A 17,301-nucleotide genomic window follows, 5' to 3' on the forward strand; every position below is an offset into this window, starting at 1 on the left:
ACCAGGCCAGTCTCAGGGAGTCTAGACGAAGAGAGGAAAGGGATTCTATGAGCAGGGTCGGGGTGGGGGTGGGGGTAGGGGTGGGGTTTGTCAAGATCATGATGAGGAAATCTTCAGAGACAACTGAACCAAGCTCATAGGAACTCACGAACTTTAGACTGACAGCTGTGGAACCTGCATGGAACCAGATTAGACCCTCTGCATATGGGAGACAGTTGTGTAGCTGGGTCTGTTTGAGGGTCCCCTGGTAGTGTGATCAGGATCTATCCCTGGTGCATGAGCTGGCTTTCTGGATCCCTTACCTATGGTGGGACACCTTCTCACCCTTGAGACTGGGGAGAGGGGATGAGTCCTGCCTCACCTGAATGTACCAGGCTTTGCTGTCCTCCCATGGGAGGCCTTACCGTTTTGCAGGAGGGGATGAGGGGTGGGTCGGGGGAGGGGTTAGGCAGGGATGATGAGAGTGGGAGGAGGGATGAGAGGGTGATCTGTGGTTGGTACATAAAATGAATAATAATAAAAAAAAGAAAGCAGAATGGTGGTAAGGAAATTCCGAGAAGGGCTAGGGGAGGTGGGAGAGAGAGAAGATGGATAATGGGGACAGAGAAAGGGTTATCAAACTGTAGTCTGTAGAATAATTGTGATGGACAACAATTAATTGTGCATTTCAAAATAGTAAATAAAACTTTAGCTGATTCCAACACAAAGAAATCACCAATGTTAGATAAGATTGATACATCATTTACTCCATTTTGGGTATTAAATATTGGATAAATATATTGACATATCATACTCTACCTCACAAATATGTACAATTATATGTTAATAAAATTAAAAAATAAAATACCTAGAAATTACCTTTACACAATTCTGTATCATTGAGAATGTAATTTCATGTTATATAAGAAAGGAATTTCGTTACAAATATAAATGAATGAAAATGTAAGTCATATCTCAGTAAAAGACTCAGTTATCAAAGTGGTATCCCTCAGGTCACTAGCAGTGGTATCACTTGGGAATCTGTTGAAACTACAAACTCACTCAGTAAATGAGAATTCATGACAGTAGAGCCCACAATCTGTATCACTAAGCCCTCCCTTAGCAACTATTCCATAGCAACCATTCAGGTTCACTGTGAGTTACAAACTGGGCTCCACATCACACAGGATAGATGATAGAATGAACTGTGAATGGTTCGATTTTGTTTTCCCATCAGCATCTCCTTATTTCTACGAGCAACCTTAACAGTAGTCTAGTAAACACATAGAGAAAATACAGCTGTAGTTTATACTTTTGATCTTTCCACACCTACCTAGGGGGCAGGGAACCTAACAAGCAATTTCAGGGTCTTTTTCCATTGTTCAAAGAACATCCTTGGTCTTAAGGGAGGATGGTTTATTACATTAGAGGGTAACAGAAAGTTATCTTAAGTCTTCAGTTTATACTGGTCACCACTGAAGAATACATAGTATATAAGCCAGTAGCTTCCCAGGTCTGGCCATTTTCACGTTTTGTAAGAATTTGGGGGTATAAAAACATTGCTGACACTCAGATCTTTGTCCTGAGTTCAGCTCCTTTTTGGATACCTAGCAAGCATTCCTGTTAAGGCTCTTACTAAAATCTTCAGGAGAGTTTTGGAGACCAAGTACGGGTTCCCATTGTTTCTCAGCCCACGGCTTCCATCCAGTGTCTCTTCAAGGGAACTTTCCTATAGGTAACTGTTCAGATGAAACATGCACGCACGCAAGCATACACACAAAACCAAAACCAAAAAACAAAAGGCGGACTCTACTCTTCACCAAAGCCTATAACAAAAATTGTATCCATGGACCTTAGTTTTCATAGACATTCTCAATACAGTGATTTAATGAAATAATAAATAATCACGGCCTTTCTGTAAGCTGCTCACTCCTACACAGCCTGACCAGAGCTTGAACCTTCATAATCTTTCTCTGAACTGGCTGCCCAGTCATAGGAGGAGATGCTATTTATCCAAACTATGGTGTCCCAAACATTATTACTGGTAGCTGACCTTAATAATGAAACCATCCTACTTCGGTATTTTTTATAAGGTACCTTCTCTGTGTTATACAGTGTGCCCAGAATCTTTCTGCTGGTTCTTTCATTTAATTTTGAAGAACTCTGTAGGGACCTCCTGCTTTAAGCTTAAGCTTTAAGGTTTATCTTGGATGGGAAAAGATCAAGATGCAGCTCCAGCTCTCTGTCCTCCCTCCATGGCCTCACAGAAGATCCAGATCCTGGCTGCAGCATAGGATCCCCTGTCTCTCACATTTGCATCAGTTACTTAACACTCTTCTTGCCTAGCCAAAACATCCACAGTAAGTCCCTTGGAAATAACTGCAGTGTTTGATTAGTCACGTTTTCAGGTGCCTACTGATCCTGCCCAATGTGACAATGCGGAGTCACATCTGGAGAAAATGGAGGATGCTCTCCCTAGACTAATTTCCTGAAACTCAAAGAATCTTCTCTCGAAGTATGAGTAAAGGGCATCCAGTATGCATTCCAACATGCATGTTGATTAGCAAACTCAAGGACCAGACCAATAAGTCTGTGGATTTTGAAAAGACCATTGGAAAGAGTTAAATGAGAAAAACAAAATGCATTTTAAAAAAATTCATACTAATGGCATTGATTTGCACAGGTTCTGTGCTAATTCATTTTCAATATTATCACAGGCAGTTTTATTAAAACTCCACCGAGTTGTTGTGTTTCCCATTGCTTAAGTTTCTACCTGAATTAGTGCTAGAGTTGTGCTATTACAATAAGGTGGAGCCCCCAGGAAGTGGGGCTAAGTAGGAGGTTTTAGGTACTTGAGGGATTGTCTCTTCAACCTGTGCTCTGTTGCCTCCCAGCATGGTACAGTTTTGCTCAGCCAGGCCCGCTCACCATCTTCATCACAGGCCCCAGACCAGCTTGACCGACCCATCATGAATGGGAACTACTAAAACCTTTCTTCTTTTTATGTTAATGTGTTCAGTTATTTACTACAACAACACAGTGATTCTCAGCCTTCCTAATGCTGCGGCCCTTTAATATGGTTCCTCATGTTGTGGTGACCCCCAACAATAAAATTGTTTTTGCTGCTATTTCATAACTGTAATTTTGCTATCATAATATAAATATCTGATATGCAGGATATCTGATATGTTACCCCTGTGGGGTCAAGACCCACAATTGAGCACCAATGTTGTAACATAAGGCTACTACCCTCTATTTTATCCTCTGCAATAATAAGCTTGATGTCGCCTTTCTATTGAATTACTGTGAAGACAAAGTGAGTTGACATATGTCAAAAGTTCAGTTGGGGACCTGGCACCAAACAGGCCCTCAATACATGTTCTCTTTTATTACTTCTTCCCTTTTACGTATGTGAGGACCGTGACACCAAAGAAATAGCTCAAGATGGCCTGGTGGTTGAGAGTCAGATTTGCTTCTGACTCTCAGGGAGTGATGCTGGCAGGCGCAGCCATGTCCGGCCCCTTGTGCTTCCTTCTAGAACTGAGGGGCTGGGGTGAAGGCTCCTGTACCTCTCATCTCCCTACTTTACTCTGCAAAAGTGCCCTTGCTCCTTTAGACCTCTTGCTTTTACCTACACAAAAATTAAGAATGACCATTATGAGGAGAAGGTAGAAAGTTTCTCCTCAAGAGTTGGATGGAATGGAGATAAACTCTTGTCTGAAAACCATTGACACTTTCATTAAGTGCTGACCTGCACACTGAAAAGTTCTGCCTTGATATATGTCTTCCTGCGTTCCCACAGAAGTCACCCAACTGCCTGCACTATAATGTAATCAGGTAACCTTTGTCTGTGACAAGCCCCAGGCTGGTGAATGTTAAAACACAAACAAAAGGAAATGACTTTTTGATTGACATGACTGTTCTGTGGATTGGCCCCACAGATAAAATCAGTCAAAACAAATCAGTTTATGCACCAACACATACTTAGAAAGATTGTATTTGGAAATTTCACAGCAGATGTGATCTTTTCCTGTTTTTGCTTTTAAAGTCCTTGGTGTCATCTATCTTACGATAAGGGAGAATAAAAAAGAGGCAGTCAGCTATAGTTCGCATCTTTTAATTACATAAGATCACACTGGGAGTCTTCTAAAACAGTGTTTTTCTGAGCCTCTAGAGAACAATATTCTGAGTCTATGAGTTTAGAATGAAGACAAAGTAAAATAAAAAATAAATTTTTACTTTATAGAAATAGAGCCAAAGGTGTCCTTGGGCTTTTGGGAAATCAGGAGAATGAGAAATGAAAATGACATATGCTTATACTTTGATAAAATGAATACTGAAACTGTGACTTTCATATATAGTCTTTCTAAGTGAGTGAACATCACTGAAAGTCTTAAGGAGATTATTCCTGGGCATAGGTGCTCAGCTTTTCAATCTATCGTCCTGGTGCTTGATATACATTGAGGAATGTTGAATGAATGAGAAGGAGATAAACGATTATCTTAAGATCTTGCCTTGTTTTGATGTCTTGGGTTTTCTTTGCCCTCGATCTATAATAGAATTTCATATTGTCATACATAGTATTCATTCAGGTAGCACTCAACAAATTGTTCCTTAAGTCCTCATCAAATTACAACCTTCAACCTTGCAAAAAGCCATTGTGTATGAAACATGTGGGTGAAAAATGATCCTAGATCACCTCTCGTGGCTCCTTGTTAAATTTCTCTTTCCTCTACCACCACCCTCAGATACCAAGCAACTCCAAACAGCAAAATAGCAGTGAAGCTTGTGACCTCAGCTCTCTCCCTCCATGCCAGAGCCTCTTTTTCAGCCTTCCCACTTGTCCTCTAAAGTTTTAGTGCACCAGAACTCATGGCAGTTCCTGAATGGGCCCTTGTTGTCTTCCATTTTGACAATAGCTAGCTAATTAAACCTTGCATTTACTTAGTTCCACATAATTGAGAAATTAGAAGCAACCCAAGACTCTTTTGGGAGTTAAAATGCCTAACAGGGATCATGTGGACAAACTGATCTCAGGACAGACTTCCCCATAGCTTTGGGACAGTATGGGCATGGCCACAGTAGCAGAACACTTTATTTCTGACCAGGAAGGTTGAGCACACTTCGTGGCAAGCACCAGAGCCTCTTTTTTAAGCCTAAGTGATTGACCAAATGTGAGGAGAAGGAAAAATCGGCAATAGACGCAGCCAAGTTTTCACCACCACACTTTCTGCCCTTGGTGCCATAAACTGGGGGAAACATCAGTGCCCATCTTTTATTTTTTTATTTTATTTTTTTTTTGGTTTTTCGAGACAGAGTTTCTCTGTGTAGCTTTGCGCCTTTCCTGGAACTCACTTGGTAGCCCAGGCTGGCCTCGAACTCACAGAAATCTGCCTGGCTCTGTCTCCCGAGTGCTGGGATTAAAGGCATGTGCCACCACCGCCCAGCCCATCTTTTAAATGTGAGTAAGTCTAAGAAAGCCCAAGCTGCACTGGTAATAAGGGGCTGAGCAGAGTATGAACATGGCCTGATGGGACATTGCAGATTCTTCGGAATAGTGGTGTAGAAAAAACAATGTTCCCCTGGAGAGGTTACTAGTGAGGCCCTCTTTCCAAAGTCTCCTTTCTCATCCTTAAATTCTTCCTATTTTGCATTTTCACAGCATTCTCTGTGAGGCTAAAGGTAAAAGGCAGGATTACTTTCTCAAATGGGCAATCAAGATAACACTTCAGAAGATGAACCATGTACCCCTTGGTTTTGAAAACCTCCAGCAGATTAGGTGTGTAAGAAAGTCTCCACCTTTTGATGCTTAGTTGGCTCTGCTACCCCTACCTAGAAGTAATCTCAAGTTGGAACTTAAATTTGGGCCTAATAAATAAGGAGAATGTCCCCCTCAATTCTGTGGCAATAAGAGTGGTAGACATGCTTCCATTTGGTAGACATACTTAGCATTCAACTCTTCCGTTGTCCTCTGCTACGCTTTGTCTCTTCATCACAGTCAACTGTTATTGCTTCAGCAGCCTTGATTCAAATGCAATAAATTGTTTCCAGGGACTGGAACAAAGGGAAAGTTTTGAATTTACTAGATAATAGAAGGTATGCATTAGAATGGTCACCCCCGACAGTTCTAGAATGACTATTGTCATAGGTAAAACAGAGAAAACAATTTAGTTTATGAAATGTTTCGTGAGGTAGATCCACTGCTCCAGAGGATGCTAATGTTTTTGTTTGCTTGTACATTTCTAATTAACAATATTTTAAGGAAGAGCCTATTTCTTTGTAAAGTATGTGTTAGTTTTATACTGCTACAAGAAAGTATCTGACATCATTAACAAATAAAGAGAAAAGGCTTTCTTTGGCTCCCAACTGGGAGAGTCTAGCCCATGACTGATTGACTCCCTTGCTTTGGGCCCATGGTGAGTTAATACATCATGGCAGAAGCATTTGCTGAAGTAAAGACACTCGCTCCATCAACCAGTAAATAAGAGGAAAGAAGAAAGAGACTGTTCTGCCCTGATTTTTCGAGGGCATTCCCCAACAATTTAGGGGCCTCTTTCTCGGCCCTACCTCCTAAGAATCCCTTCCTGTGGACTGAGGTCTAGCACATGAACCCTTAAGGATACTTATCCAAATTATGGAATCTTGTTTTAAAACTGTGAAAATTACTTATTAGTGATTTTGTACACCATTCTGCCTTGAGCTCCAGTTCTCAACACCACAGGGCAATAACTGTCGCCAGGAAAAAAAAAAACTTAGTGAATATTGAGTTTCCCTTGTGTCCCTCTCCCAGGAACTGTAGCTCCATTTTGGCTCTGTTTTCATTGCTATAGACAGCTAGTTTGTGTTTTTAAAGAATTTATAATTATTAAAGATAATAGCTATAATTATTGAAGGTGAGAGTTAAGTCCAATGCCAGGTAATTTTTATGGTTGACAACATAAATTTGTTCCTGTGGACTTTGAATAACGTAAGTACAATTTTAAAAGTTATTTCTAACAAGCCATTTGTTGTCAGACTTTTGAGAGAGAAAACTTACCTTCTGGACATTTTATAGGAAATTTTCCTGAGGATTTATCAATTTAATTAAAATTTTATTGGAGAGGAGTTGACTGGCTTCAGTTGTCACAGTGAATAATTATTGTAAAATAAAAACTAACAGACCAAAATAAGCCAAGGTGATCACTGTTATTAAAAGCTCCCATGTAACTGAGTTCATTTTTCAGTCTATAATCCAGTTATATCAAGAATGTTGACTTTGCTAAGCTTATTTTATCAAAAGTTAATGCAGATTTAATAGATCATTTTAGCATATGTCAACACAGTTTCTTTGGGACAATGACATTCAATGCACCAACTAGAAATTAAGACTTTTCATCAACGTTTCTGATCATTATTCCCCAACCCAATTAAAACCCCTTGAGTTATTCCTCACATCTGATGCCTATCTTATGCACCCTCCACCCATTTAAACCAGAAGAAATTATTCCTTTCACTTTAATGACTCATGGAGAGATACTTCTTCACTCTTCCATATCTAGTCTACTTAACAAAGCAATATCATTCAACTCAGAGTAAAGGTTTAGGTGCAGGACTTTTAGACATCCTTTAGGAAAGAATACAAGATGAAGGTCTGTTTAGGATCACTGGTAGATTGCATTTGTAAAGGAAGGCAAAGCTCATCTTTGAAACAGACTCTGGCTCATACCATTGAAGTGTTTAGACAGAGAATTATGCTAACAAGGGATATGTAGATAACGTAATGTATATATGTATATTTCAATACATACATAATTTAGTTCTTATTAACTTTCAAGTTTCCCTGGTTTTGCATGTATGTTTGCATGAGAATTGGTCTAAAAGAATCCTAATTCCCCATTGCTTACAGGAAATACTTTGTGCCGAATTCTGTGTAAATATTACAAATGATGGGCAGACTGTCACCTGGAATGTGGGGAAGATTCTCATGTGCATTTCCCTTTTGAAGCTTTGGCCTAGACTAAGTAGCCTGGGGGTAGAAGCAAGTGCAGCCACCTGTTACTGCAGTGTGTCTAGAGCATCACTGACAATTGGGTTTCTGATCTTACTGAGAACTAGTCTAAACAATTGTTTTAATCTAAATTCAAAACAGCCATTCTGAATATTGTGCCAAAATGCCCTTCAGGCTATTTAAATCATAGAGACAAAACGATCTTGGTTTTTGAACTGTTTTTTTCCCCTGGCATGCCTCTCATAGCATGCACTTTTTTTTAAAGAAAGCATCAAGTAGGTCCATGTAAGTCAGTGGTTCTCAACCTGTAGGTCATGACCCCTTTGGCAATCCTCTGTCTCCAAAAATATTAATGTTGGGGTTCATAACAGTAGCAAAATTACAGTTATGAAGTAGCAATGAAAATAATTGTATGGTTGGGGGTCCTCACACATGAAGAACTGTATTAAAAGGTCATAGCACTAGGAAGGTTGAGAATCACTGGTGTAAGTGGTAAGAGTAATGACTTACTGGGTGACAGGGTGCTTTTGAGACACATTCTTATTACAGAGTATTATTTCTTCTTCAGCAATGGGGCCAAAAGGGTAAAATTCACTCTACTGTAGAAAGATCATTTTTAGTAGGACATTTGGATTGCATGAGTTGTGAAGAGTAATTATGTGAGGAGAGGGAGAGCCTTGGGTGACCTTCAGAATATTGTGTTGCCATGGGCTACTCGTTCAAACACAGGAGATGGCTTCTGCAGGTGTGAAATGAACTCTCTTGGGTAGCTTGCTGCTGTAACTTTTCACATCCCAAGCCAGAATCTGTATACTCAATACACAAATCACAAAGGAAATCCATCCATCAGCTATTATAGCAAAAACTGAGAACAAAGACCCAGTATTTGGGGTTTTTACTTGACATAATATCTGAACTTATTTCAAACACTTACATTTTATATGTCAAACTATGTTGATAAACTGAAGGGTGTGGCTACTGGAGGTACGCAAAGTTGAAAAGATTTACATAAAATCCCTATTATATGTCATATTGCAAAACCCTTGCCATATTTTTCACCAGTAAATTCTCTTTATAAATTATAAAACCTATATGTGAAATAACATAGTTTTAGTTTCTTTGTTTTAACAATTTTTCTTTATTCCTGAGAAATTTGTACATATAAACAATAAAACCTGATCATCCCCGGTCCCCTCCATCTCCTTTTTGAACTCTCCCCAATCCATCCCAATTCTCCCTCCAAATTTAAATTTATTTTTTTATTTAAAATATAATTGCTTAATTTTCTCCGTTTCCCTTCCTCTTTCCAATAATACTTTACCTAATCTCTCTTGAATTCATGCTCTCTCTCTTCTCTCTCCTCTCTCTCTCTCTCTCTCTCTCTCTCTCTCTCTCTCTCTCTCTCTCTTTGTCTCTCTCTCTCTCTCTCTGTCTCTCTCTCTGTCTCTCTGTCTCTCTGTCTCTCTCTCTCTCTCTCTCTCTCTCTCTCTCTCTCTCTCCATATATGTATAGAGAAATATAAGAGAACAATCTGCTCAGTCCCTTTAGTACTACTTGTATGTACATGATTTCAAGACTGACCACTTGATCTTAGCCTACTAATTTGCTAACAAACTAAATCAAATTAGTGGTACACACAAACACACATAACCACTGGGGTATGGAAAATGGCTGTATGTTCTGACTAAAACTAATATTTGAAAGCACTTTGGGATAAGTCCTTGACAAATCAGTCTTTCATTTTGGGGAATCTTCCTGTCTTTTAAAGGAGGCCAAGAGAGAGAAAAACCTATATATAATGTTCTAGGCACTGCATCTGACCCCTGAAGGACATTCTACCAGGCATAATGAACCCCTATGAAATTGGAGGCTCTCACCAGAAAGTGAAAAGATATGCACCCCTAATTCTGAGCAAGTCTACAAGGCTATAAAAATTATGTTCTCATAATTATGTTCTATTTTAAAAAGAGAACCTGAGATGCATTCAGTATAGGTCAAGTATCTTCAGTACTCAGGCTCCTTTGGTGACTGAGATCTTTACTAATTTGATATATGAGATTATCTCCCTGGCTTCCAGTGATAGCATTTTGCTCAGGCATATAAAGGAACACTCCTTTCCATCCTCATATCTGTAGAGCAATAGTGCTTTGGATTGTGGTGTGAATTCAGGAAACTACCACAAGATAATTCATCAACAAAACTAGACAGAGTGTTTATCAGCAGCAGTTTATCATATCTCATGTTTTACCTGGGCAACAAGACAGAGGGACAGCATGCTCCATGTCCTGATATTGGGTGACCGCCAGCCTAGACCGGAAGCTTCTTCTCAGCTGGTATAATTGCTGAAGAGATGTTCTTTAATATCTGTGCCATTTTAGGTGTGTGTGTGTGTGTGTGGTGTATACATGAAGTACAGCACTAATAGCTTAGGTTTTTGTAATTAGAGTGAATTTTCATAATGTGGAAACTAGACTTTTTATTATGCTTCCCTGAACATGAAGAGGCGTAGGTATTTATTATCACACACAATAAACAAATGAGAAACCTGGGGATAACAGGAATTAAGTGACTCATCCAAATGTCAAAAAACAAACAAGAAATGAGCAAAAGGAAGTAATTGAGGGGAAGATGAATTTGGATGGAACTAAGATCCATACATGGTAGAGAAACTTTAATGCATGGTAAAAACATTAGCAGTTTATTTTTAAAGCCGTGAGAATCCAGATGCAATTTGACAAAGGAAGAAACACAGAGCAGCTTAGTGGAGGCTGGCCTGATAGCAGAGAGCAAAAAATGGAAGAAAAAAATGGCATTCAACATGGGCAGATGCTACACAAAAATCTGACAGGTATCAGGTTGAGACTTCTATGGACTTTACATACACTTTCTCATGTAACTCAAAAGGAAAGTATTATATATTCTACCACAAGAATTTTTTTTTAATGTGGTATAGAGAGACATTGCAAAGCAACCTATAACTAGGTTACAGATTTCAGCAATGGACTTGACTGAAAGACACATCTGTGGATTTGGAGTGATCAAATGTGATCTAATGCCCACAGGAAGAAGAAGTGAGGTCAAGCTGTCATTTTCTACTTGGACTAATGTCAGGTCCCCTCTTCCAACAGCAGAGATGGATTGCTGTATACTCCAACATCCACCTTTTAAATAACAGATTCTTACGAGTTAATTGTTTGTAAGACTCAGGAGGCCAGGGGTCACTAAGCTGGCTGGTTCTGACTTGCATTTGAGGGACTTGGCTGAACTGTGGATGGAGGACTGGTCCCCCATTGGCTTCCTTGACAGGCTGTTGGTAGGGCTTTCTAGTTTTTTGGCAAAAAGTCTTAGTTTGTCATGGCCAAGTAGCTGCCTTCCTTTAGCTGCTTAAAGAGCTAGTGGGAGAGGCTTTTTTGTTATGATACAGTTTCTGAAGGTACACACCGTCACTTGATTCACATACTTTTTATCGGGAACAAGTCATGAGTATAGCCCACACTAGGAAGAACTGTGCTACATCTGTGGAAGCAAACTTGAATATCACTCTCCTTTTACTATATTTCTCCCTTTACTATAGTCACATTCATCTTTTGTAAAGGTCTTCCAAATTTTTCCAAACCATTGGTTTGAAGATTAAAAATAAAATAAGATAAACCAAAAAAAAAAAAACCAACAAAACATAACTTTTGTTCTTATCAGAAGTGGCCACTGCCAGCCATCCCTGCCCATGGCCACTGCCAGCCATCCCTACCCCTGGCCACTGCCAGCCATCCCTGCCCATGTCACTTCTCTTCCTTCTTGGGCTCTCTTGCTTATAATTCCTCCAGTCTGAAAAATTGCTTTTGTTTCAGGGCCTTTGCACAGGACCATCCCCTTGCTTTTCATTTATCTACCACTGGGGTCTTGGGCCTCCTCGGGATACTATTCTGACTCCTTGGCTTTTACCAGCTCCCAGCTACAAGTTCTCACTGGAGCCTGTCCTTCTCATTTCTGATGCTCAGTAGAGATTACAGTGACTCATTCCTCTGACGTTCTTGCCATGGTGGGGAGGGTCTGTATCTGGCCTGCTTACCACAGAGTATAGCTGGTGTTCACGCTCAGAAGGCACGTCTGAACGAAATAGTCTATTAGCCAGGGAAGATGGGGTGATGGGACAGATAGCTCTGTTTCCAGAACCATGTCGAAAGAGGCCAGCAAGTACATTTGTTATCTCTATTTTTTTTTTTTTTTTTTTGTAAAAGAGAAACAAACCAAATGGATCTGCCCATAATAGGGACACCAGCAGGGGGAGAATACTGAAAGGCAAGGAAGGGATCCTGTAGTCAGAACACTACTGCTGTGTTGAATCTGGCTGGACCAGGGAAGGCAGAGACTCCAATCTTGCTTAATGCAGTAAATGGGAACTGCTGGGGTTCTGAAACTTGAGAGTACATTCACTCATCAGGGTGGCTCTGCAGGCAGGACACTCATTATATGGAGAAGTTTTATTCTGATGTTTTGCTCCATCAGCTGCTTGCAAATCCATCATCCACAAACTGACCTTAAAAGTGCACACAGCTCCTAGGCAAAGGCAGTATCTAAAAAGTGTAACTTTCTGAGTCTTCTCTGTGTTAAAACTTCAAGGGGGAAGGGGATGCTAGTCCAGGTGGGGCTTGGAGTGTCTTTCTCAACTGCAGTAGGCATTTGGGTGAAGGTTAAGAATTGTCCAGTATTGCTCAGACCCCTGTGTTCACAGGACCAAGGATTCTCACATTTAAACTCGCATTCCAAGCACACTGCAAATGAGGAACATAAATAGTTTGTTAGGAAATAAGTATAACCCTGGCCCTAGAGAGAACACAGATATAGCTGCTGCTGGAAAGAAAGCAACTTCACTGTTACGGTTCCTCCTTCCCGAGCCGCTTAAAAATCTCTTCTATTATATTGAGGCCTGAAAACTTCCAGTGATCTCATTGAGCCCCTTTAATTGAGGGCTTGTGGTTCATCTTAATTTGCATCAAGAAATCAACTCATCAGTGCCACAGCCTCAGGGGTCTGCATGGAGCGTGTTTACAGACAAGAAGTTTTTGTATCTTAACAGCGACACAAGAGTCTCGGCAACTGCCCAGGCTGCCATAAGCTATGGTTCAAATGTGAGCACGTGCTGTCACGAGCTGTAAACCACAGTCCTGTAAGGCCCTGGGTTTGATCCTGATGCAAGTCCCTGGTTTGATGGAGACATAGAGAGAGACAGACATACAAGGAGACAGACAGACAGACACATACATGCATGCATGCACACACGAGAGAGAGAGAAATAGAGACAGAAAGAGAGAACACATCCTTTCAAAGATTAAATTTATGAAATGTGTACTAACTACATGTAACACACTAGAGGTGATATCTATATATCTATATATATGTTTGTATGTGTATGTATGTGTATATATATACATATGCATGTATCTTATCTGTGTGAACACAGTCTTTCTATGCACACAGGTAATTCTGTGTAAAAATAATCAATATTTTGCAGTGACTATTTCTTGTTTTGCAGATGAAGTCAGTGAGGTAAAGATGAAGTGACTTGTCCCAGTGCTGTGGAGATTTTAGAAGAGTTAAAGCTCTTGTCTCTGTCCCTCTTAACAAGGTAGTCTGGGCCATCTGTCCCCAGTATACCAATGAAAGGGATCAGTAAGAGTGGAAAGCAGAGAAAGATTTATTTTCCCCAATGTGGCCACATTGTTGGGAAGAGGAACAAATAAAGGTGTCCAGTGATTCCAAGTCCATCTTCAAGACACTGCCATGAGGTTTAGGCTTAAAGAGAGGAGGGTATAATTGTTAAGCAGTGCTGTAAAGATGTGGTCCTGTGCACATCATCCATCCCTCATTGCCTCTGCTTCACTGTGTCCTGCAAGGTTTTATAAGTTATCAGAACCATGTGAAGTATCCTCTCCAGAGCCAAGTTCATCTTCCAGTTCATACCTGGTCTACAGCTTTTGCCCCTCCCAGCGTAAGATTTCCAGGGAAATTTTTAATTTTTTAAAGTCTGTTATATCCATACTCTGATCGTCAAAGGGTGGGCACTATCTTTGGACTCTTTTTTTTTTTTTTTTTTACTGGAGCTGAGGACTGAACCCAGGGCCTTGTGCTTGCTAGGCAAGCGCTCTACCACTGAGCTAAATCCCAACCCTTGGACTATCTCTTCTATCAGAGCAGCCACACCAGGTCATGCAGCCACACCAGATCACACAAGGAAAAGGCACAATCAGAAGAGAAGCTGGATCTCTGAATTCACACCTCTCCTTTCACACTGCTTCTTACTATAAGAAGCAGTTTGCATAGGAGCTCCTCAAAAAAAAGAAGAGTGGGAAGAGGATGAAGGCATAGCCTACCTGGAACTGGGGCCAGTGTTGCTGCTTCAACTTCTTGGCTTATATCCTTTGTTGGGAATTAGCTTGACTGCCCAGATAGACAACTCCAAACACGTCAGGCATCAAGCCGCCAATTTGTCAAGAACTAAGAAAGACTAATATTCCACAAGAGTAAGTGATCAGGAAAAATTAATATCCATTGCTGCTAGAGGGAAAATAAAAAAAAAAACTATCCAGTAGTTGATACCAAATGTCTACTGTCGGGAGACAATGCAAAATAGTGACTTCACATTCAAGCTGTCCAGTGATCACCTGCTCAGAGAAGCTTCTTGGAAAGCATTGGAACATGTGTAAGGGAACATCACTTCTGCCCAGCACAAGCATTTCGCAGCACCCAAGGGCAGGCTCTGTGACCATATTCAATGTTTGGTTACCATACTTAAAGGCAGCTCACTGACACATTTTCCTTGGTCTCTTTTCTGTTCTTTCTCACACTATGTATGAACTGAATGTTGAAGTGACAGGGGTGTAAGGGGACACAATGGCGGCCCTTGGTTGTGCTTCTGGGAACAGCTAAGACTCATGCCACCTAGGAGAGGCTTTCAACAGTAAAAAGTGTTGGATAAACAGCATATCCACCTCAAATTTGGTAAGGTGGAAATTATTCCTCAAATATGTATAGCTAAATTGAAGTCTGACCTTTCACCTTTGTGTTTGAACCTGATATATTGATTGTCCAAGTTAATCATGACCCTCAATCATTTGTCTATAATTGTGATCATTACAGAGTTGCTTACACTCTTAGCCAAAACAATACCTTTCATACCCAGTATTATGATTGCATAGGAAGAAGCCAACTATATATACCCAACTAGCCCCTCATTCTAAGACACAGATCTTGGATACGGGTCTTAGATAGAGTTAATACAGAGAAACTTTGTGAGGTCTAATGAGATGGATGTAATTTTTCAGAGTTCAAATCTGCATGAGCAGGTTCTAAATGTGGATTTGTTTTAGGAAAGACACAGACAAATGTGTCATTTAAAGTTGATTCATTGTGAGTGCAAAGACCAAATACAACTCCTCCCGACTTTGGTTACTTGTCTGACTGAAGCACAGAGAGACTCAGTTGTTATGTTGTGTCAAGATCTGTTTACAAGTTACAAAGCAGAACCTAGTAGTTCTGACAGAGACCCACGAGGCAGCATTCACTCCCAAGCCCTTTACAGAGAAAGCTTCTTTACTCTTGTTCTAAATTATGCCCCACATCCTGTTCCATAAGCACAGTGAAATCAATAATGTTTATTAAAGTGTGGTTGTGGTAAGCTTGCTATCCTGCCTCTTTCTAAATAATCCCAATCAAAACTCCCTGGGAGAGACACCAGCAGTCAGCCGATAGTGGCACTGGCTGTGCTCACAGCCGAAACTGTGGAATCAAGGTCAACTCTTCAATCTTTTAAGCAACAAATATACATTCTCCACTCCTGCCCCATGGTCCTTTCTCAGCGTTTTGTCAAATGTAGAACATACAAACCTGTTCCAGTCCATTTTTTAAACCACTACCACAGAATACCTGAGACTGGATGATTTATAAAAAGGGGGCTATTCTATCATAGGTTTGGATGTTGTTTTTGATTGTTTATAAATTTGTGTTTTATATAAATATACTTTTAAATGTTAATTTTAAAATATTTAACCTGTACATGTATAATCAAAGTATGATAATTTGATACATATATAATACAGCATGTATAATGATCATATCAGAGTAATTAGTAGTTACAACTTCTTGAACACTTACAGTTTCTTTGTGTTGAAACATTTAAAATCCATTTTTCTGGTTCTTTGTAAAATATAATAAATAATTGTAAGCTACTGTCATATGCTGTTACAGAACACCAAAATTCCTTCGTCCTAGTTGTATTTGGTATTTGCTTTTTGGCATCCCTCTGTCCCTCCCCCTCCACTCTTTCCTACCCCCAGTGGCCATTATTGTACCTTTTATGTCTATGAAATTAACTTTTCTATGTTGTACATCTAAGGGAGAACATGCAGTCTTTGTCTGTATCTGCCTTATTTCACTTCCTGCAGTTCGGTCTATATTGCTACAGATGACAGGATTTCACTCTTTTTATGGCAATTTTTTTTTTCTGCATATACCTTTGCTACTGGGTGTTTAAATTTTATTTTTCTCCTGTGTGATGGGTTTTAATCTCTCATCAGATGGATAGCTTGAGAATATTGCCTAGTACTCTATATTCTGTCTATGCAGTACTATGCAGTACTCTTCTGTCTAAGCAGAGCCTCCTCATTGGATATGATCCCATTTATCTGCATTTTTTTTTGTTTCCTGTACTTTGTGAGTCTCATCAAAAATAACTATTTTTTATTTTCTATACTGGTGTCTCAAAGTGATTTTCCCACCTTAGATCCAGTTTGAAGTCTTACTTTTAAGTCATTGATCCAGTTTAGTCTGTGAGTAAGAGAGCTCAGGTGGTTACCAATCCATGCCCAAGCCACGAACAATGGCAAATAAAGTATTCCAGGTCAATAGGAAGCATCCATATGCAGAAGAGTGAAGCCAGCAAGTGCTTACATATGCCATTAATTCACACATGATGGTGTAGTTTTCCTCAGTAAAGGACAGTTTACTTCCCAATACAGAATCTGTGTTTTTCTTTTTCTTTCTCTCTTTTTTTTCCAGTATCTAAGTCTTGTGATTTTTTCTATCTCAATAGTGTTTTTTAAACAAAATAAAATATAAGATAAAAGACAAAAAGCATCACATTGAAGTTAGACAAGACAAACCAACAGAAGGAAAAGAGTCCCAAGAAAAGGCACAAAAATCAGAGACCTAATTGTTTACACATTCAGGAATCCCATGAAAGTACTAAACTGAAAGCCATAATACATACACAGAGGACCTGGTGCAGACCCAAGTAGGCCCTGTACTTGCTGCTTCAGGCTCCCTGCGTTCATAACAGC

Source organism: Peromyscus maniculatus, chromosome 3 (assembly GCF_049852395.1).
Source record: "Peromyscus maniculatus bairdii isolate BWxNUB_F1_BW_parent chromosome 3, HU_Pman_BW_mat_3.1, whole genome shotgun sequence".
Lineage (NCBI taxonomy): Eukaryota > Metazoa > Chordata > Mammalia > Rodentia > Cricetidae > Peromyscus > Peromyscus maniculatus.